This window comes from Schistocerca americana, chromosome 9 (genome assembly GCF_021461395.2).
Source record: "Schistocerca americana isolate TAMUIC-IGC-003095 chromosome 9, iqSchAmer2.1, whole genome shotgun sequence".
In the NCBI taxonomy this organism is placed as follows: domain Eukaryota; kingdom Metazoa; phylum Arthropoda; class Insecta; order Orthoptera; family Acrididae; genus Schistocerca; species Schistocerca americana.
The window spans coordinates 115,247,058-115,270,652 of NC_060127.1; the positions used below are offsets into that span (position 1 = coordinate 115,247,058).

The 23,595-nt window shown below is 44.8% G+C and overlaps 1 pseudogene; it reads left to right on the forward strand.

Moving 5' to 3' along the window:
* The first annotated feature begins 18,376 nt into the window (after positions 1–18,376).
* On the forward strand, positions 18,377–18,494 carry LOC124551402 (annotated as a pseudogene).
* The last annotated feature ends 5,101 nt before the right edge of the window (positions 18,495–23,595 follow it).

The following is a 23,595-nucleotide window of genomic DNA, read 5'->3' on the forward strand; positions in this document are numbered from 1 at the left end:
ATAAGCCTCTACATCCTTACATTTGTCCTCTAGCCATCCCTGCTTAGCCATTTTGCACTTCCTGTCGATAACATTTTTGAGACGTTTGTATTCCTTTTTGCCTGTTTCATTTACTGGATTTTTGTATTTTCTCCTTTCATCAATTAAATTCAATATTTATTCTGTTACCAAAGGGTTGCTACTAGCCCTCGTCTTTTTACCTATTATATCCTCTACTGCCTTCACTATTTCATCCCTCAAAGCTACCCATTCTTCTTCTACTGCATTTCTTTCCGCCGTTATTGTCAATTGTTCCCTTATGCTCTGCCTGAAACTCTGTACAACCTCTGGTTCTTTCAGTTTATCCAGGTCCCATCTCCTTAAATTCCCACCTTTTTGCAGTTTCATCAGTTTTAATCTACAGTTCATAACCAATAGATTGTGGTCAAAGTCCACATCTTCCCCTGGAGATGTCTTACAATTTAAAACCTGGTTCCTAAATCTCTGTCTTACCATAGTATAATGTATCTGATACCTTTTAGTATCTCCAGTGTTCTTCCATGTATACAACCTTCTTTCATGATTCTTAAATCAAGTGTTAGCTATGATTAAGTTATGCTCTGCGCAAAATTCTACCAGGCGGCTGCCTCTTTCATTTCTTAGCCCCAATCCATATTCACCTAGTATGTTTCCCGTATCATAATATTTTCAAATAGACTTTTGATCGCTTTTACTAGATTATCAAGGGAGACTTTTCTGATCAAAATATATTGTAAGACATATTGACAGACATACTGAAATTATATTTTTATTTCGCAAACTAGTTTACTGTGTAATCTGTGGCTAATTTCGTATATCCCTGTCAGCTTAGTCCCTTATGGGTGTACCGAACGAGGTGACGCAGTGGCTAGCACACTAGACTCGTATTCGAGAGGACGACGGTTCGATCCCGCGTCCGGCCATACCTGATTTAGGTTTTGCGTGATTTCATTAAATCGCTCCAGGCAAATGCCGGGATGGTTCCTTTGAAAGGGCCGACTTCCTTCCCTGTCCTTCCCTTATCCGATGAGACCGATGACCCCGCTGTCTGGTCTCCTCTCCCAAACAACCCAACCCTGTGAGTGTGCGCCAAACTGTTTATTTGCGTGATTTGTTATGTTCTATAAACGTAAATATGGAAGCGGCTTCGAAATCTATGAATAGCACAATAATTTTAGAATTATTGGAAGTCCTTACTGATTTTTCAGCGTTATTGTGTGTAAAATGGAATGATTATATTAACCGTCAGAAGAAAACCGAACAATAGTATCAACTGTTGTCGCATTATATGAAGATATAACTGGGAACAAAGCTTCAATTGCCAAGGAATTTAAATTCGCTGAGGACTAATTACTGGAAATGCAATGACAAGCACAGATAGATCCAACAACCTACAGGAGACAACATTTTTGCACTTTCGGGGTCGTGAGCATTTTCAAAGGCAAGAAATGCCTTGTAAATGAAAAATTTATATCCACAACTGCAGCATTAAATAAGTGTATATACCTCTCCTTGCTGTTATCTAATGTTTCAAGCTTTTTTGTAATAGTTGTACACTTTTCCATGTCGTTTAGGCATGACTGTGGTGATATTGCACTTCTTAAATAAACCTACCCAAAGGATACACTTCTATTTTGATCGCCTTTTTATATGTTGTAGTGTAGAGCAAATTAAGAGAGACATATATTTTTACACATCCCCAGAAGGCCATTAAGAGGGTGAAAAGCACGCTTGAAAAAACTGAGATTAATATTTCTGAATGACTACAGCTGAAACGGGAACAGATATAAAGAAAACTTCAGACAAAAGTTCTATGATTTTTAATGTACGTTACAACGGTGACGCAGATTTTTCGATAAAGTCATTTTTTTTAGAATCCTTCATTTTTTTCATTTTGACATTGAACTAATATCAAAAGCTACAGCATCGTTCATACCAAACTCAATCATACATGATTATTTCAAAGACGCATTTGTAAGAAAAAAAAAAAAAACAAACAAAAAAACAAGAGAAATCTCTATATCACTGAATGCACTTCAGTGCCAATTGTCACGTTCGACTGTTTAATAAGTCTTTCCTACGTGACAGTGATATACGTTTTGCCATGACTCAAATGTTGAAATAAAAAACAAAATAGCGAGGAGGAGGGGATTTCGAAAAAAAAACGAGTTTTTCGACAACTCTTGTTGCACCGTTGTCTCGCACATCAAAAACCCTACAACTTGTATTTGAAGTTCTTTTATATCTGATAGCGTTTCAACGGTATATATTCATAAATATTAAAATCAGGTTGTTTTTCCTTTTTCGATGTGTTGTTTCACCCTATTAACCTCATTGGTGATGTTGGCATGTAGTGCAGAGCAAAATAAGACACACATATTTGTTATACAACATACACAAAGCCGATAAAATTGAAGTGTAGCCTTGGATAGATTTACTAGTAAGTTTATGTCTCCAAAAGAATTTTCTGTAGACCAACAGAGTAAGGAAATTCAGAGGCGCTGAGCTACAAGAATAGCTTCTCGCAAATGAGTGTCCTTTTTCTCAGTTATGCGTGTAACCATTTGCAAAACTACATCAAATGGGCGAGCGTTCATCCTCATAAAGCTCCAAGACTCATTTTGCTCGCCTGTCCTCAAGTTCCTCAGTAAATTTTCGTGCGTCAGTCTTCTCTCTTCTTATACCACTCCTTCATCCATCTTCTCTTTTTCCTTCCGCGAGCGTAGTGCCTGTCCAAGGGCTGAATAACAAAAGGGGCCATACCCGGCAAGTTTGCACCTCCAAGATTTGGCATAAAGTTTGCGCATGTCACTTTGCTGTCTGGAGCCAACCGTCACTATATTGTACAATATCATTTCCCAATATTGTTCGCCTCTGTACAGATCGTCTTCGTGGGGCTGCAGTTTGAATGTAGGAGTGTAGATCATTAAAGGCCGATAATAAGCTCGGTTTCACAAAAATTCGGAGTGTACCACTCGGCTTCGATATAATTGCGGGCAATGGACAGAGATCAACAACAGGAAGCGCAGAAAACCAATATATGGGTGGTCGCACGTGAATTTAAACTGCCCTCCGCAATGCGGGTCAACTGTCTGCGAACTGTGCCTCTTTGTTGGGTGCAAAGCTTTTCTGCTGACTCGCTAGCTCGTTAAAAGGCACTTGCCTGGAATACTGGTAGGTCATTACCAGAGGCGAATTGAGCGCCATCGTGCCAGCTTTGTGAGCAATGCAATGAGACGAGAGAAATTGGCGAAGTTGACTAGTCAGATAATTTAACTAATAATTTTGGACCTTGAACTGTTAGCTTCGACTCCATTAAACCGTTAACGATCAAACCTTCATTCACCTTCTTAGCATTAGCTCATTACCCATCAGGCTGTGGTTGGAAAAAGTACAGTATGACCCAAACGAATGTTCACTCACACTGAGTAGCACGAAATGAAGTGTTTATTAACATATGAAGTGAATTACGGGAAGCACGTATCTTAAACACGGTTATACTGTATATACCAGATGGTTATAATTAAACTGACGCTATTCCGAGTCCTGCAGTACCCCCTGCATACATCACAGGATGCTGATACATTGTAGGTATGTTCATTAACAGGTGCACTGGCAGACTATGGTGAAAAAAATAATAGTTTGCTTTCAGCCACCAGTTAAAAATATGGCACTGTTAGCTGCCAGAGTGTGGTGTGGGTGCAGGAAAAGGGGAGGAACTATCACACACGAGGTAACAGTTCTTCTGCCCACGTTTATTATGGTCACAAGGTACGACATGTGTTCAGTATCGTCTCCCAGGTCGGCAACGTGCTGCGTCTGTAACACGGCGTGGCCGCCAGTTGCTGGCAGCATATCCGCTGGAATCAGAGCGATGTGTCGTCATATGATATCCTTCAGATAAGGATGAGTCCTGGTACAACCCTGATTGGAATGATATTTCAGATACGCCGACAGCGAGAAGTCATTGGCTGTTCTGATTGCAAAGGGTGAGTGTCCAGTAATTTCTTCAGGAAGAAACGAAGCAAACGTCAAGTAAAATTGAACACTTGACTCCGGGCATGATTTACATGCACATCTACAACTACATCGACACTCTGCAAATCACATTTAAGCGACTGGCAGAGGGTTCATCGAACCACCTTCACAGTTTTCTATTATTTCAACCTCGTATAACGCGCGGAATGAACGAACACCTATATCTTTCCGTACGAGCTCTTATTTACCTTATTTTATCATGGTGATCGTTCCTCCCTATGTAGGTAGGCATCAACACAATATATTCACATTCGGAGGAGAAAGCTGGTGATTGGAATTTCGTAAGAATATTCCGCCGCAACGAAAATCGACTTTGTTTTAGTGATGTCTACGCCAAATCCTGTATCATTTTAGTGACACTCTCTCCCCTATTTCGCGATAATACAAAACGTGCTGCTCTTCTTTGAACTTTTTCGATGTACTCCGTCACTCCCATCTGGTAAGGATCCCACACGGCGCAGGAGTATTCTAAAAGAGGACGGACAAGCGTAGTGTAGGCAGTCTCTTTAGTAGATGTGTTACACTTTCTAAGTGTCCTGCCAATAATACGCAGTGTTTGGTTAGCCTTCCCCACAGCATTTTCTGTGTGTTCCTTACAATTTCAGTTGTTCGTAACTGTAATTCACAGGTATTTAGTTGAATTTACGGCCTGACTGGTTTGTCGTGTAACCGAAGTTTAAAGGATTCCTTTTGTCAGTCATGTGAATGACTTCACACTTTTCGTTATTTAGGGTCATTGCCAATTTTCACACCATACAGATATCTTTTCTAAATCGTATCGCCATTTGATCTTCTGATGATATTAGTAGTCGATAAAAGACAGCGTCATCAACAGACAATCTAAAACGGCTGCTCATATTGTCTCCCAAATCCTTTATATAGATAAACAACAGCAAAGGGCCTATAACACTACCTTGGGGAACGCTAGAGATCACTTCTATTTTACTCGAAGGCTTTCCGTAAATTGCTACGAACTGTGACCTATCTGACAGGAAATCACAAATCCAGTCACACAACTGAGACGATATTCCATAAGCGCGCAAATTCACTACAAGCCGCTTGTGTGATAGTGTCAAAAGCGTTCCAGATATCGAGAAATAAGGAATCAATTTGAAATACCTTGTCAATAGTATTCAACACTTCATGCGAATGAAGAGCTAGTTGTGTTTCACAGGAACGATGTTTTATAAACCCATGTTGACTGTATGTCAATAGACTGTTTCCTTCGAGGTAATTCAAAGTGTTCGAACACAATATATGTTCCAAAATCCTGCTGCATATCGACGTTAATGATATGGGCCTGTAATTTACTGGATTATGTGTTTGAGTGGCCTGACTGGTTGAGATGGATGCCCACATTGAACACAAGTATATGGGTTCGAATCCCAGCGAAGCAAATGTTTCAATTTCCATCAGAGTTTCACAGTTCATGTTCAGATCGTATGAATCAAAATCATTGATAGCGTTACGATTTGTGGCCTTACGTACTATTCACCATGGAAACGACGAAAATTTAGATGAAACACTGTACATGAACTTAGTTTATTGTTATTTACTTGAGCCCTGGAGCTCAATTTCCTTCGCAGCTTTTGTAACAACCTTCTCATTCGTGTTACAAATGAACAATCCCGCTTGGAAACTTCGTACCCTTTGCGGCAGCATAACTAATACACCACTATATCACTCTAAGACTCATAGTTCATGAGATATGCTGCCATAAACCTGCAGATTTGGGAAAATCTAGCTTTTCCTAAGACGTGTGCAAATTATCCAGACTATAAGCAATCAGTGTTTGATAATAAGAGCACTTAATGATTTACAGTGAAGTTTAAACATAATTCCAATCGTTTTCTACAACTTTTTCCGCTTACAGCTCCACAAAATAATCAATCGACAATGGTTTATCGCTTGCTGAATGTTCATTGGTCATGCGACGAAACGTGAGCATGAAGCACGAAGTTTTAATTTATTATTTCTTTACTACGAACTATATGCGGTACCCATTTTGCAGACAGTATACACGTACACCAACGATTTGTAAGGCAAGCAGATTTCTGTTGTGAAAAAAATTAGGTTTCTAGTTCTTTGCTATCCCACCTGACGTAAGTCCTCTTCCTGTCTTATTGCACTCCTCTCAAACAACCCACTGACATGGAAACAAATGCACACTTGAATCAAAACCCTCGAACTGACGCTATTAATGGCTGCTGTAGATATGAATACGAATGACAGAAATGCGTGAGCGAGCGAGCTGTATTGTGAAACACGGCAGTAATCGTTGACCTGTAAACATTTAGATGGATTCAGTCACAGAAGTATTGTAGTTGTGAATGAGCTCGTCAGGTACGAGCGACGTAAGCATATCATATCGTCCCACCTCTTCAGGGTACAAATACTTGTGGAATGGCGCCACTCAAATTCTCCCTTTGTCTCTACGTGCAATGTGTACTCTCTTTCTTTCTTTCGCTTACGCCATAGTTCCACAGCTATCTCAGGGTCGGCGTGGTTACAACGGATTTGGCAATGTTAGTGTTAGGGATGGCCGGATGCCCTTCCTGCCGCCACCCTGTACCCCCCCCCCCCCCCCCCCCCCCAGGACGGCAGTTTGCCTTGAAAATGGCGGGGTGTTCTCCCGCTGAAATATCGGCGGTCGCTGAAAGTGTTAACTTCTCCGAATTCAGCCAGGTATTTGAAAGTTGAATACGCCAGGAGAAACTCAGGTCTCATATTCATCTCTTGGTCTCCCTTTACAATTTTTACCCTCCACGCTGCCCTCCAATACTAAATTGGTGATCCCTTGATGCCTCAGAACATGTCGTACCAACCGATCCCGTCTTCTAGTCAAGTAGTGCCACAAACTCCTCTTCTCCCCAATCCTATTCAATACCTCCTCATTATTTATGTGTAGCACCACATTTCGAAAGCTGCTGTTCTCTTCTTGTCCAAACTATTTATCGTCCACGTTTCACTTCCATACACGGCTACACTCCATACAAATACTTTCAGAAACGACATCCTGACACTTAAATCTATACTCGATGTCAACAAATTTCTCTTCTTCAGAAACGCTTTCCTTACCATTGCCAGTCTACATTTTATATCCTCTCTACTTCAACCCTCATCATTTATTTTGCTCCCCAAATAGCAAAACTCCTTTACTACTTTACGTGTCTCATTTCCTAATCTAATTTCCTCTGCATTACCCGACTTAATTCAACTACATTCCATTATCATCGTTTTGCTTTTGTTGATGTTCATCTTATATCCTCCTTTGAAGACACTATCCATTTTTAATACCTACTCCGAACTTTTCTATTGTTTCCTTTATTGCTTGCTCAATATACAGATTGAATAACATCGGGGAGAGGCTGCAACTCCGTCTCACTCCCTTCCCAACCACTGCTTCCCTTTCATGCCTCTCGACTCTTATAACTGCCATCTGGTTTCTGTACAAATTGTAAATAGCCTTTCGCTCCCTGGATTTTACCCTGGCCACCTTCATAATTTGAAAGAGAGTATTCCAGTCAACATTGTCGAAAGCTTTCTCTAAGTCCACAAATTCTAGAAACGTAGGCTTGCCTTTCCTTAATCTAGTTTCTAAGATAAGTCGTAGAGTCAGTATTGCCTCACATGTTCCGATATTTCTACGGAATCCAAACTGATATTCCCCGAGGTCGGCTTCTACTAGTTTTTCCATTCGTCTGTAAAGAATTCGCGTTAGTATTTTGCAGCCGTGACTTATTAAACTGATAGTTCGGTAATTTTCACATCTGTCAACACCTGCCTTCTTTGGGATTGGAATTATTATATTCTTCTTGAAGTCTGAGGGTATTTCACCTGTCTCATACATCTTGCTCACCAGATGGTAGAGTTTTGTCAGGACTGGCTCTCCCAAGGCTGTCAGTAGTTGTAATAGAATGTTGTCTACTTCGGGGGCCTTGTTTCGACTCAGGTCTTTCAGTGCTCTGTCAAACTCTTCACGCAATGTCATATCTCCCATTTCATCTTCAGCTACATCTTCTTTTATTTCCATAATATTGTCCTCAAGTACATCGGCCATGTATAGAGCCTCTATATACTTCTTCCACCTTTCTGCTTTCCCTTCTTTGCTTAGAACTGGGTTTCCATCTGAGCTCTTGATATTCATACAAGTGGTTCCCTTTCCTCCAAAGATCTCTTTAATTTTCCTGTAGGCAGTATCTATCTTACCCCCTAATGAGATAAGCCTCTACATCCTTACATTTGTCCTCTAGCCATCATGCTTAGCCATTTTGCACTTCCTGTCGATCTGATTTTTGAGACGTTTGTATTCTTTTTTGCCAGCTTCACTTAACGCATTTTTATATTTTCTCCTTTCATCAATTAAATTCAATATTTCTTCTGTTACCCAAGGATTTCTACTAGCCCTCGTCGTTTTACCTACTTGACCCTCTGCTGCCTTCACTATTTCATCCCTCAAAGCTATCCATTCTTCTTCTGCTGTATTTCTTTCCCCCATTCCTGTCAATTGTTCCCTTATGCTCTCCCTGAAACTCTGTACAACCTCTGGTTCTTTCAGTTTTTCCAGGTCCCATCTCCTCAATTTCCCACCTTTTTGCAGTTTCTTCTTATTCTAGCCATAGCAAATACAACACATGACGTCTTGAGCTGTGAGGTAATGAGCGGCGATGCCACCACCGTCCCCAGTGCCCCCCTTCTCTCTCTCTCTCTCTCTCTCTCTCTCTCTCTATGCCTCTACACAGGCTCCTGGGACGTAGCCGGTCCCTCGTTTCCCCGGCCGCATGTCGCGAATCTGGTGCACGGCCGGCGGCAGACGTCGCAGCCGCTGACGACGCCAGCGGCGACTCACTCCTTAATTTAACGCTCCGCGTTCCAGGGCGGCCGCGCCCTGGAATGCTCCAGCATTCTCCAGGCCGCTCCAGCCGCAGGCCGCGCGTGCCGCCCGTTCCTAGTCTGGAAGCCGCAAAAATCCAGCGGCATGGCGCCGAAACTGGCGGCCGACACGGAGAGTGCGCCGCCGACAGAGGGATACTTAGCAACCAGTGTCTCCGCTCGTAAGCGTCAGCTTTCTGTACCGGGGAAAGTGCGTTGGCTGAGGTTCGAGGGGGGACGGGCGTAACTGGAGTGTGTGTCTCTTGTGGCACAGTCTTGTGGTAGCTGGGAGATAGTAGGAACGCGAAGGAAAGGGGTCGGGAGGGGGGACGGATCAGGGAGAAGGAAAATAAGAACAAGCGAATCGGAGGCCCTTGTAGTCTGATTTCAATTACTAGCAGCCAGCCGTCTCGAATACATACACTACTGGCCATTAAAAGTGCTACACCTCGAAGGTCACGTGCTACAGACTCGAAATTTAACAAACATGAAGAAGATGCTGTGATATGCAAATGATCAGCTTTCCAGAGTATTCACACAAGGTTGGCGCCGACGGCGACACCTACAACGTGCTGACATAAGGAAAGTTTCCAACCAATTTCTCAAACAGCAGTTGACCGGCGTTGCCTGGTGAAACGTTGCTGTGATGTCTCGTGTAAGGAGGAGAAATGCGTACCACCACATTTCCGACTTTGATAAAGATCGGATTGTAGCCTATCGCGATTGCGGTTTATCGTATCGCGACATTCCAGCTCGCGTTGGTCGAGATCCAACGACTGTTAGCAGAATATGGAATCGGTGGGTTCAGGAGGGTAATACGGAACGCCGTGCTGGATCCCAACGGCCTCGTATCACTAGCAGTCGAGATTACAGGCATCTTATCCGCATGGCTGTAACGGATCGTGCAGCCACGTCTGGATCCCTGAGTCAACAGATGGGGACATTTGCAAGACAACGACAATCTGCTCGAACAGTTCGACGACGTTCGCAGCAGCATGGACTATCGGCTCCGAGACCATGGCTGAGGTTACCCTTGACGCTGCATCACAGGCAGGAACGCCTGCGATCGTGTACTCATCGGCGAACCTGGGTGCACGAAAGGCAAAACCCGCATTTTTTCGCATGAATCCAGGTTTTGTGTACACCATCAAGATGGTCGCATCCTTGTTTGGCTAAATCGCGGTGAACGCACATTGGAAGCGTGAATTCGTCATCACCATACTGGCGTATCACCCGGCGTGATGCTATGAGGTGCCATTGGTTACACGTCTCGTTCACCTCTTGTCCGCATTGACGGCACTTTGAACAGTGGACGCAACATTTCTGATGTATTACGACCCGTGGCTCTACCCTTCATTCGATCCCTGCGAAACCCTACATTTCAGCAGGATAATGCACGACCGTAGATTGCAGGTCCTGTACGGGCCTTTCTGGCAACAGAAAACATTCGACTGCTGCCCTGGCCAGCACATTCTCCAGATCTCTCACCAATTGAAAACGTCTGGTCACTGGTGGCCGAGCAACTGGCTCGTCACAATACGCCAGTCACTACTCTTGATGAACTGTGGTATCGTGTTGAAGCTGCACGAGCAGCTGTACCTGTACACGCCATCCAAGCTCTGTTTGACTCAATGCCCAGGCGTATCAAGGCCATTATTACGGCCGGAGGTGATTGTTCTGGGTATTGATTTCTCAGGATCTATGCACCCAAACTGCGTGAAAATGTACTGACATGTCAGTTCTAGTATAATATATTTGTCCAATGAATACCCGTTTATCATCTGCATTTCTTCTTTGTGTAGCAATTTTAAAGGCCAGTGGTGTATTATTACAATTACACTGCATAGCAGAGAATGCCGAACACCAAGAGGATGCGGTCGTGTGTCAGTGTAACGTCGTTTATCAGAGTTTCAATTCTCTGTGTGACACACACTGACTGCTAGAGTGCGTTTGTATTGTTCGTGTTTAATGTTGTTACTTGGCCTGGCGGCGTACACAGTGTGTTCCTCCTTAGAGTCGACAGACATTTTTTCTCTGGTTTTTCGACAGATATTTGCAATTAAATACTTGCACTTGCTGGAGTCACCCCATGCAAATACTGCTAATCATGTCTCTCAGGCGGCTCCCATTGCCGATGGAAATCGCCAGTTTGTTTCCCGTTCCAGTCCCAGACTAACCCAGTGCTATATATGTTTCATCGATATCCATTAAGAGGGACGGAAAAATACGAAAAATAAATAGTACTCCACCAGCGAAAGCACCAGACTGATCCGCGTTGACTGCTGCCGCTGTGATGCAGCAGCAGCGCTGTTGAGTCACTGCTGGAGTACTCGCTTATTCTTCGTGTTTTTCTGTACGTGTTAATATATATTGACAACACGAATATCGCACTAGACTACATTTGGACCGTTCTAGCGAATGGCCACGAGTAATCCCGGTTTAATAATCGTGTTGTTCGTAGCAGGAAACAAAACAAAGACGTGCTGAGCAGTATTCGTGTGAGCTGAATCCAGTTACACTCTGAAAGACGGGAGAGACATCCTGTATAAGTAGTGTGAAGAGCGTCACATATTGAGTGACCTCTGTGAAGACCATTCAGCGGCCTCGCCACAATGGTAACACCAGTTGCAGTCAGATCACTAAGCTAAGTGCTGAAGAGCTTGGCTAGAACTAGGAAGGGTCACCATCTGGGTCTGCCGATTGCTGTTGGCAAGCGGGGTGCACTCGGCCCTTGTGAGGCCAATTCAGGAACCACTTGAGTGAGAAGTAGTGGCTCCAGTCATGAAAACTGACAACAGCCGAGAGAGTGGTGTGCTCATCACACCTGACGACGCGCAAAAGCTCAGGATGACATGGCGGCCGGTCGGTAACGTTGGGTCTTTAAGGCCTTTCTGACGGTGTTTTCTTTTTCCTGTGGCTGCTAGCGACATTCCGCGAACTTGTGTGGGACGAAAGAGGCCTTATTGTCGGTCTCCATTTGTCGAATACACGAATCGTGCAATATCTATATTTCTGGGGCATTCAGAAGTGACAATCGCTCCGTGTTGGACTGTGTGGAAACTTGACACCACGCATAGTTATAGTCAGGTTTCCAGTCGACAGGATCTGAACAACATGTAAGGGGCGTTCAAAAAGAAACGAGCCGGAGCCATAATTACAGAAACCAGTACCTGCATGTTAGAAGTATTGACCCTGCCTGTTGAGACACTTGTCCCACTGCGACACAAGGCGGTGAATAGCTGTCTCATAAAATTCCCGGAGCTGCGATGTTAACTAGTCGTCCGAGGTGAATCGTTTGCCCCTCAGTTAGTTTGACCAAGATGGCCCCCTTCTCATTCACTTCCTGCAGCTCGTGACAACAGTGAAGGCCCAGAGTTACCCTCGAACCTTAACCACCCGTCTCCAAGCGATCAAATCAAAACGACGAGGCAATATCACCCATGTGGTCATTCTGCTCCACGACAATGCAAAGCCTCATATGGCCAACACGGTCGCGTTCTCGGCCACCCTCCATACAGTCCGGACCTCTCTACCTGCGACTACGCCGTTTTCGGTCCCCTTAAAAATGCTCTGAGGAGAAAAGGATTCACCTCGGAACTGGTTAACATCGCAGCCCTGGGAATTTTATGAGACAGACGTTCACCGCCTTGTGTCACAGTGGAAGTAGTGTCTCAACAGCCAGGGTCAATACCTCTAACATACAGGTACTGGTTTCTGTAATTATGCCTCCGGCTCGGTTTTTTTTTCTTTTTTTTTTTCTTTTAACCCCCCTTATAAGCTGGGATAGCCATATTGCACGGAGGCGCCTGCTGGCCGAGAATAAGTAATGGACTGCTTGCACACTCTGTGACAATACCGCACTTTTAGGGGGTGGGGGCTACCAACAGCCGGACTAGGAAATTACTACCACATGAATAGGCTGCCGTTAATACCAGAACAGGTAACGACTACGTTTGGAATGGTGCTGTAGCCGGAAACACGGACAGCTGACGAATGGTGTCGTATTGCTATGAGTAATGAGTCGCCGTACTGTACTACCCTGGAGCATGACGGCGAGCTGAGGGAAGTTCCATGGTCCCAATATTTCGGAGATGCACTGCACCCTCGCGTATGAGTTAAGATCTCGGTTAGTAGTTATTAACGGAACAGCGTTGCTCCTCGGAGTATGAGATATCATCATCATCATCATCATCATCATCATCATCATCGTATGTTACCTACCGTACGGCAGTATGGTGGTGGTATTTTCTAACAGGACAATGTGAAGCCCGCAGCTCGTGTTCTAGTGGCTAGCTTTGCTGCCTCTGGATTACGGAGTTCCGGGTTCGATTCCCGACGGAGTCGGGGATTTTCTCCGCCCGGAGCTGAGTGTTTGTGTTGTCCTCATCATCATTCGGGAAGTACCGAGACTGGAAATGGAAAGATTTGGAACTTGTGCGGGCGCTGTTGACTCCGCTGTTGAACGCCCCACAAATCATCATCATCATTAACAGGACAATGTGAAGTATCCTGAACTTTGAACAATTCTACAAGAAACACACAAGGACGTAGTACAGCCTCTACATTTAAAAACACAATTAATTCAACATAAATAGTCATCGTTGACCGTCAAAGAAACATGAAACCAGCTTTGTAACTCTTTTTTAACAGGAAAATAATCTGACAACTAAACACAAGTATTTGGAACAACAAAGGGAAGGCTTTCGCAGTCAGAGTTCGTTCTCCACTAGTTGAATACCAAATATTTAAAACCTCGCTCTCCTTTAGCGGAAAGCATTAGAACAGATTAACACTTGAAGGGTGAGCACAGTCTTTCCCTGATTATAAAAAATTATAAATTTATAACAGAATAACCGTTTGACATAATAAGTTACGTAGGTTAGTGTTACTAGCTGTTGTGAGCAATAGATGGCGCTAGTTCTCCACAACACCGACGCGGTCTGTTAGGTCACGTTAGTTGCGGGCGAATGGGGTCGAACCAGGAGAAAGCGCAATGTCTGCTTTGGTTTTAAGAAACGAAATGGCCCATCATGGTTCAGCGTAAATTTCGGGCTTCTTATCGACGCAGCCCTCATGATGTTAAAACAGTAAAGCAATGGTATGCGAAGTTTAACGAAACAGGCAACGTTGAAGATCGTCTCGAAGTGGCAGGCCTCATGTGAGTGATGGAACTGTTGATCGTGTTCGCCAATCGTTTCAACGGAGTCCGTCTAAATCAACTGGTCAAGCATCATGTGAACTTCAAATACCGCAAGCAAGTGTGGTGAAGATCGTGCAGGTTTTGCAACCGAAGGATTTGCTGACACGTGATGAATTAGCAACTGAGATTCTCAACAGGATTGATGGCGCTAACGATTACTTAAACCGCATATGCTTTACCGACGAATCCACCTTTCATGTCAGTAGAATGGTAAATAGGCATAATGTCAGTACATGGATTTCAGAGTCTCCACATCCTACTGTACGGTAACAGCGAGACAGCGAAAAAGTGAATGTTTGGTGCGGCCTCATGCATAGCAAGGTGTTTGGACCGTTTTTCTTCGCGGAAAAATCCATTACCGCTAACATTTACTTAGAAATTTTGCAAAAGTTCATTGCCCAACAGTTAGAAGAATATCAAGATTGAGATCCCCCCCCGATTGGGCTTTGATAGTGCGTGATTTCCTGGATGAAACATTTCCGGATCGGTGGATTTTGAAGGAACGGTCCAACACACTGGCCACCCTGTTCTCCAGATATTGCGCCCCCTTGACTTTTTTCCTGGCGCTATATCCAGGACAGAGTCTTCGCCACACTATTTGCTGACGTCGGCGAACTGAAGGCTAGGATACAGGCTGCTGTGGGTACTGTGACAGAGCACATGTTGCGAAACACCTGGTGGTAACTGGAATACCAGCTCGACATTCTCCGAGCTACCAAGGGAGCGCACGTTGACGTTTACTAACGTAAGTGGTCCTAAAAATAACCTAGTAACACAAACCTATGTAACGGCATCGGATGTAACTTATCATGTGAAACGGTTATTCTGTTACAAATTTTTATAATCAGGGCAAGACTTTGTGCTCATCCTGTATGTTACGGCCTGTACAAGTTGACGGTCTCTACAGGCTTGCCAATTGAGACTGATATAATATCAACAGACACCTAAGCCCGTCGCCGGTAATGGATCCGGAGCAGACTTTCTCTCCTGGCTGGCTGCGCTGAACTGCCGTGATCGTTTTTTTTTTTTTTTTTTTTTTTTTTTACTTTATTGAATTTCGATTCTCCCCGAAGGGGGCGGGCTGGCAGCAGCTTAGTACACTGCTCTGCAGCCTACAGACTTTGTTAAAAAGATGAAGAGAATAAATAATAAAAACAGGCGATAAAATAGGAGAATTAAATAGTAACATGGCGAAAAAATCGTGGGACTTGAAACATAGAACAAAGGGATGCTGATACTAATAAAATACATACGAAGCAGACAGATAAAACAACAGACAGACAATTAAAAAACTCGGCGACAGGCTGGTTTCTGTTCGCAAAAGACATAAAATTCACACCCAGCGACAGCATGGTATCTGTTCGCAACACGAGAAAGACGAACAACACTGAACATTCACTGGAACACTGCACTAAAAAGTTAGCAAATGTGACATACCACAGCCGAGAGCAGGTGGGGGGAAACTGGACACCTTATGGGAAAATAAATAAAGGGGGGAGGAGAGGAAAAGCGAAGGGGGGGGGGAGGTGGGAAAGGAGCCGATGGAGGATGAGGACCCATAAGAGGTGTGGGGGGGGGGGGGGGGGGTGCTGGGCAGACGCGACAGGGAGTGAGGAAGGCAGAGGAGAGGAATACAAAAGGACTCGGAGGGGGGGGGGGGAGAAGGGAGGTAGGGAGAGGTTTGGTGAGGAGAAAACAGGATGGAAGGGGGGGAGGGAAGAGGGAGCCCAGGGAAAGGACAGAGGCGCCGTGATCGTTGCGGACGCCGTCCTAAATACCAGCACGGCGGAGATACGCTTCCTCCTTATTGGCTGCCCGTAGCATTGGCGGATGCAGTAAAAGTTTCATGGTGTGAGCGATCTCTTGCTGATGTATAAAGCCTCAGTACTGTGGTCCGATGTACGCGAAGGCCCTCTGCACGTCGCGCAGCAAATGACGGAGTCGGAACGTCGTGTAGGCGCAGGGGCGAACTGGCAACCAACCGGACGGCGGTGTGTTACCGTGTAGCGTCAGCGCCTCACGACTACTGCGACACGCCACAATGCTTGTTGACATGTGGCAGGCGTTTCTACAGAGTGCCTGTGTCATGTTTAGGTACTCCCGCGGGCGATAATTCCATAGATGGGAGCACTGGAACGTAGCCGCAGTGCCAGTATGCAGGAGAGGAAACAACGCCTTGATGACATCTTTCCCAAGCGAATCAGTGCGTGCATACAGGCCACAGGTGGTGCAGCGACGTACATAATAGTGGCCTCTTTGTAAATTTGATTCGATTTTGCAACCTGTGAAGTATAATTTAGTGTTTCCCATCCATTGTGGGTGATTCACCTTCTTTAGCGGGTATGGGATCCTGGGTTCAATTCCCGGCCAGGTTGAATATTTTCTCTGCCCGGGGTTGGTTGTGTTGTCCTCATCATTCCATCACCTTTCGTGAACGTGGCTAGATTGGACTGTGTACGGATTGGGAATTTGTACAGGATCTGATGACCGCGTAGTTGAGCGCCCTACAAACCAGACATCGTCTTTAGAGGGCATTGTATAGTTGGAAGTAACAGCAACAGACAGAATGCAGTGCAGACTGCTTGCTAACGCAGCTTGTTGTCTTCATGGCAGGTGTCCCCTAGATGAATGAGTAAACATGCTTCAGAAGATTAAAAAAATTGCAAAACGATGTAGAAAAGATATCAGTATGATGTGAAAATTGGCAACTGACCTTAAATAATGAGAAGTGTGACGGCATCCACATGACTGCTAAAAGGAATCCGTTGAACTTCGGTTGCACGATAAATTAGTCAAATCTGAAGGCCATAAATTCAACTAAATACCTAGGAACTACAATTACGAACACCTTATATTGGAAACAACATATAGAAAATGTAGTGGGGAAGAGAAAACGAAGACTGTGTTTTATTGGTAAACACCTAGGAAATGTAACAGATCAACTAAAGAGACTGCCTACACTACGCTTGTCCGTCCTCTTTTGGAGTACCGCTGTGCGTTCTGGGATCCTTACCGGCTAGGAGTAACGGAGTACTTCGAGGAAGTTCAAAGAAGAGCAGCTCATTTTCTATTACCACGAAATGTGGGACAGAGTGTCACTGACTTGATACAGAATTTGGGGCGGACATAATTAAAACACAGGTGTTTTTGGTTGCGGCGGAATCTACTCACGAAATTTCAATCACCAATTTTCTCCTCCGAATGCAAAAATATTTTACTGACGCCGACTTACATAGGGAGAAATGACCATCACAATGAAATAAGGAAAATCAGAGCTCGCACACAAACATTTAAGTTTTCGTTTTTTTCCGCGCGCTATTCGAGATTGGAATGATATAGAATTATCGTGAAGGTGGTTCGATGAACCCTCAATTAGGCACTTAAGTGTGATTTGCAGAGTATCCACGTAGATGTAGATCTACATCAACGATTGGTCCTTTTCGGCCGATCCGTCTCATTCAAAATTAGCCAAGGCTTCTCTTCATTCGTCTTTCTAATTTCCACTTTGTTTTATAGCTTTAGTGATTCTTTATCTGGCGTACTGTCTATATGTTCTTTCCGTCTTCACTGATCGTGTTTTATTATCTTAATTATGTCTTGCAATTTAAAATTTGCTCGGATGTCATCATTTCTCTTTTCATCCATTATAGTCAACCGCGTGCCTAAGAAAATTCATTTCATATGGTTCTTTTCTCTTTTAATCATTCGTCTTAAGAGTCCAGTTTTAGCACCCATAGAGCAACGCTGCGCCACCTGTAACGTTATAGAAGTTTGGTGGAGAATCTCTGTGGACTTTCTTTCCAAATGTTCTGCGTAACGTTCCACAGAGTTAGTTAAATAGGTCTAACTTTGTGTTTCACTGTTTCCTTTGTATGTAATACTGTACGTTAAATATTTAAGTGTGTTAACTTGGTCTATGAGTTCATTGTCAACTTCAATCTTAATTCGCATGTGCTTGTGTCCTAAAAATGCAATTGCTTTTGTCTGTGTGATGCAGGACTTTCATATTGTATTCTCTGTCTATTTTACTTAAACACCGCTTCTCGGAAGTCATTTTCATTCTCACCAATAATTACTTGGTCGCCAGCTGAGAGTAGTATTTTAATATTCACATCGTTAATATTAAAATGTTTTACTCTCTCTAACCAAACTCTGGTTACATCGTCGATATACATATTAGAAGGAGTGGGTGAGAGGGAGCATCCTTGTCTAACTCTTTAGTTTATTTCAGTCATATTATGCCTGCTAGACAACGGCCTTTCCGCAGTGGATACACCGGTTCCCATCAGATCACCGATGTTAAGCGCTGTCGGGCGTGGCCGGCACTTGGATGGGTGACCATCCAGGCCACCGTGCGCTGTTGCCATTTTTCGGGGTGCACTCAGCCTCGTGATGCCAATTGAGGAGCTACTCGACCGGATAGTAGCGGCTCCAGTCAAAGAAACCATCGTAACGACCGGGAGAGCGGTGTGCTCACCACACGCCCCTCCTATCCGCATCCTTAGCAGAGGATGACACGGCGGTCGGATGGTCCCGATGGGCCACTTGTGGCCTGACGACGGAGTCCTTTTTTATGCCTGCTGCCTGCTGTTTTTGTTATTCATATATGGACCCTGTACAGTTCTTATGAGATAAGATGCCATCCCTCTGTTTCTAAAAATTTTCCGTAGTTTCTTTAGATTTGCTTTATCAAACGCCTTTTCGTAGTCAGTGAAGGCAAGAAAAATTGATCAATTTAATTCATGGTGTTTTTCTATTAGATGTGTCATTGCGATAGATTCCGAACATGACCTGCCTTTTTGCGAAAACCATGTTGTGCATCACATAATACAAGTTCAGCGAGTGGCGATGGCTTTTTTTTTTTTTTTTTTTTCAAATTCTAGAATGCAATTTATGGCACGAAATCAGGACGGCAATACTTCAAAAAAAGGGTTCAAATGGCCCTGAGCACTATCGGACTTAACTTCTAAGGTCATCAGTCCCCTGGAACTTAGAACTACTTAAACCTAACTAACCTAAGAACATCACACACATCCATGCCCGAGGCAGGATTCGAACCTGCGACCGTAACGGTCGCGCAGTTGCAGAGTGTAGCGCCTAGATTCTCTCGGTCACTCCGGCCTGCGGCAATACTTCGCGAGCACATATTTACAAAATGGAGTACGCATATTTTATCAGTTCTATAAGTAAATAAGTAAGAGTGCTATTTCGTATGCTTGCAGTTACGTGTGTGACCTCCTGTTCCAGAACGAAGTCTCGTCGCCACATTACCGTAGCACGCCGCTAGAGGACCCAAACAAAAATGAGGCACCCCCTTTCCGACTCCAGCAACTGGTTCATTCTGGAACTGATTACGTAACCTTATTTTATTGTGTCGGTAACTAAAACTTTGACTACTGCTCGTCTCAACGTAAGCGACTGTTTAACTCTTAGTACGGCTAGCAGGTCGATAATGTTATCATAGTGGTGTCTCCACGGCCGTGTATCTCTGTAGTTTCTCTGGAGGCAGAATAGCCGTCCCCCTACTTTCGCCACCGGGCTCATTCTCCTAATCACAGGCGGACAAACAGCGACCGACCACGCTTGGGGATTAGTCGCCCGCTGCCACGGCGAGGGAAGCAAAAAACGAGAAAAAGCCGAGCCGGCTGCCATGTCGATGGGTGTTGTGTCGGCGCTGCCACCACAGCGGCGCAACTTTTCCCCGCAGCCGCACTCGGCACAGATTAAAATTGCTCTCCGCTACGTGACTGCGCACGCCGCGACCTACTTCGACCGCCGCGCGGCTCGTATTGCCGCGTGCAGATAACGGGGAATCCCCCCGTAATGTATGCCAGGACCGCCAACATACCGGCTGCTTAGTTTAAAGTTTGCGCTGCAAGTGGTCTCGGCTATACCAGACCGCTACGTTGGCCACACCGCTGATCAGAATACGTGGCCCGCTAAGCGTAATTTACATGCGAGACAAAGGAGGAGGAAAAGTCGAAAGGCAACCATTCAAAGAAAATTACCAGAAACATAATTGGAGTTTCTTTGCGTGTCGCTTGATGTATATCGTAATACATGATTGACTGACCAATTCATAAAGGACAACATACGTTTAAGGACAGGTGTTAAAACTACACTCATGCTCGTAAATTAAGGATACTGCTGATACATGGTGAAACAACGCTGTGGTGGGCGGTTTGCGGGTTTAAATCACCTCGGGGTATGACCATGCTGTGCATTTGACCTGCGGTCGTCGCACGGTGGCGCTGGCAGCAGTCCACATACGCAGAGGTGTGTTGGTGCATGTCAGAGTACGGTGCAGCGGGTAAGTGTGCAGACGTGCTAATGGTGACTGTGTGTTGAAAATGGCTCAAAGAACACATATTGACGACGTTATGTAGGGTAGAATACTAGGCCGACTGGAGGCTGGTCAACACAGCAGGTCGTAGCACGGGCCCTCCGTGTGCCACAAAGTGTGATCTCAAGATTACGGCAACGATTCCAGCAAACAGAAAACGTGTCAAGGCGCTACAGTACGGGACGTCCACAGTGTACAACACCACAAGAAGACCGATATCTCACCATCAGTGAGCGCAGACGGCCACGGAGTACTGTAAGTAGCCTTCCTCGGGACCTTACCGCAGCCACTGGAACAGTTGTCTCCAGACACTCAGTCTACAGACGACTGAACAGACATGGTTTATTCGCCCGGAGACCTGCAAGGTACAATCCACTGACCTCTTGTCACAGGAGAGCCCATAAAGCCTGGTATCAAGAACACAGTACATGGTCACTGGAACAGTGGTCCCACGTTATGCTCACGGACGAGTCCAGGTATAGTCCGAATAGTTATTCTCGCCGAGTTATCATCTGGAGTGATACAGGAACCAGGTACTAACCCCTTAGTCCTTGAAAGGGACCTTTATGGAGGTCGTGGTTGATGGTGTGGGGTGGGATTGGTGCACGTACACCCCTGCATCTCTTTGACAGAGGAACTGTAACAGGTCAGGTGTATCGGGACGTCATTTTGCACCAGTATGTCCGAGTTTTCAGGGGTGCAGTGGGTCCCACCTTCCTGCTGATGGATGATAACGCACGGCCCCACTGAGCCACCGTCATGGAGGAGTACCTTCAAACATCTCAGGTGAATGGACTGCCTGTTCTCCAGACCTAAACCCCATCGAGCACGTCTGAGATGCTCTCGGTTGACGTATCGCTTCACGTCTTCAAATCCCTACGACACTTTAGGAGCTCCGAGGCAGTGGTGCAAGAATGGGAGGCTGTACCCCAGCAGATGCTCCACTACCTGATCTAGAGTATGCTAACCCGTTGTGTGGCCTATGTACGTGTGCATTGTGATCATATCCCATATTGATGTAGGTGTACAGTGGCGTTTTGTAGCACATGTGTTTCGGGACGGTTTTCTCAACTTATCACTGTGTCGTATGTGTTCCCTATGTGTCTATGCTATTAGCACCAGTTACGTGTAGTGCCACGTTGTGTGACACCAAATTCTGCAATTATCCTTAATTTATGAGCATGAATGTATTAAAATCATTAAAATATGAAACTGAATGAAGAGGCCAATATCCGCTGAAGCTGTATTTATTGAAGTCGGTTATAGACACACAAAACTGGTTTCCCGACTTTAAGTTGCATGTTCTCGTAGATATAAATGCTATGTCATACGGTATAAGGAGTTGTTACAGAATTCCGCACAGTAACAGCTGGCGTGGTTACGCAAAGTTCTCAGCCGTCCTCAAGTGGTGAAAACCATCATCAGTGATCAATGTCCAAATCACAAACTGTCATCATTTTACCCATTGAAATGTTCCAACGGCCCTGTGTCATCGTCTGTTGCTTGATGTCTCGTGCTGTTAGTAAAGGTACTCGCGCCGGTCATCTGCTGCCATAGCCCTGTAACGCCAAATTTCGTAGCACTGCCCTAACGGATGCATCGTCGTACGTCGCATATTGACTTCTGCTGTTGTTTCACGCAGTGTTGCTTGTCTGTGAGCACTGACAACACCACGCATACGTTTCTGCCCTCGGTTGTTGAGTGAAGGTCGTAGGCCATGGCGTTATCTGTGCTGAGAAGAAATGCTGAAATTAGGTATCTTCTGCACACTATTGATACTGGAGATCTCGCAATACTGAATTTCCTAACGATTTCCGAAATAGAATGACCCATGCGTCTAGCTCCAACTACTTTCCACGTCCAAAGTCTGTTAATAGCCGTCGTGCGTCCATAATCAAGTAATTTCACATAAACCAGCTCCGTACAAGTGGCAGCTCAGCTCCACCAATGCACTGCTTTTTAATACCTTGTGTACGCGACGCTAACTACATTATACAGGGTGAGTCACCTAACATTACCGCTGGATATATTTCGTAAACCACATCAAATACTGACGAATCGATTCCACAGACCGAACGTGAGGAGAGGGGCTAGTGTAATTGGTTACTACAAACCATAAAAAAATGCACGGAAGTATGTTTTATAACACAAACCTACGTTTTTTTTAAAATGGAACCCCGTTGGTTTTGTTAGCACCTCTGAACATATAAACAAATACGTAATCAGTGCCGTTTGTTGCATTGTAAAATGTTAATTACATGCGGAGATATTGTGACCTAAAGTTGACGCTTGAGTACCACTCCTTCGCTGCTCGATCGTGTGTATCGGAGAGCACCGAATTACGTAGCAATCCAAAGGGAACGGTGATGGACCTTAGGTACAGAAGAGACTGGAACAGCACATTACGTCCACATGCTACCACATTTTTATTGGTCTTTTCCACTGACGCACATGTACCTTACCATGAAGAGTGAGGTACACGTACACACGTGGTTTCCGTTTTCAATTACGGAGTGGAATAGAGTGTGTCCCGACATGTCAAGCCAATAGATGTTCAATGTGGTGGCCATCATTTGCTGCACACAATTGAAATCTCTGGCGTAATGAATGTCGTACACGCCGCAGTACATCTGGTGTAACGTCGCCGCAGGCTGCCACAATACGTTGTTTCATATCCTCTGGGGTTGTAGGCACATCACGGTACACATTCTCCTTTAACGTACCCCACAGAAAGAAGTCCGGAGGTGTAAGATCAGGAGAACGGGCTGGCCAATTTATGCGTCCTCCACGTCCTACGAAACGCCCGTCGAACATCCTGTCAAGGGTCAGCCTAGTGTTAATTGCGGAAAGTGCAGGTGCACCATCATGCTGATACCACATTCCTCGAAGCGTTTCCAGTGGGACGTTTTCGAGCAACGCTGGCAGACCATTCTGTAGAAACGCGATGTATGTTGCAGCTGTTTGGGCCCCTGCAATGAAGTGAGGACAATGTTTCAAGCGTCAACTTTAGGTTACAATATCTCCGGATGTAATTAACATTTTACAATGCAACAAACGGCACTGATTACGTATTTGTTTATATGTTCAGATGTGCTAACAAAACTAACGGGGTTCCATTTAAAAA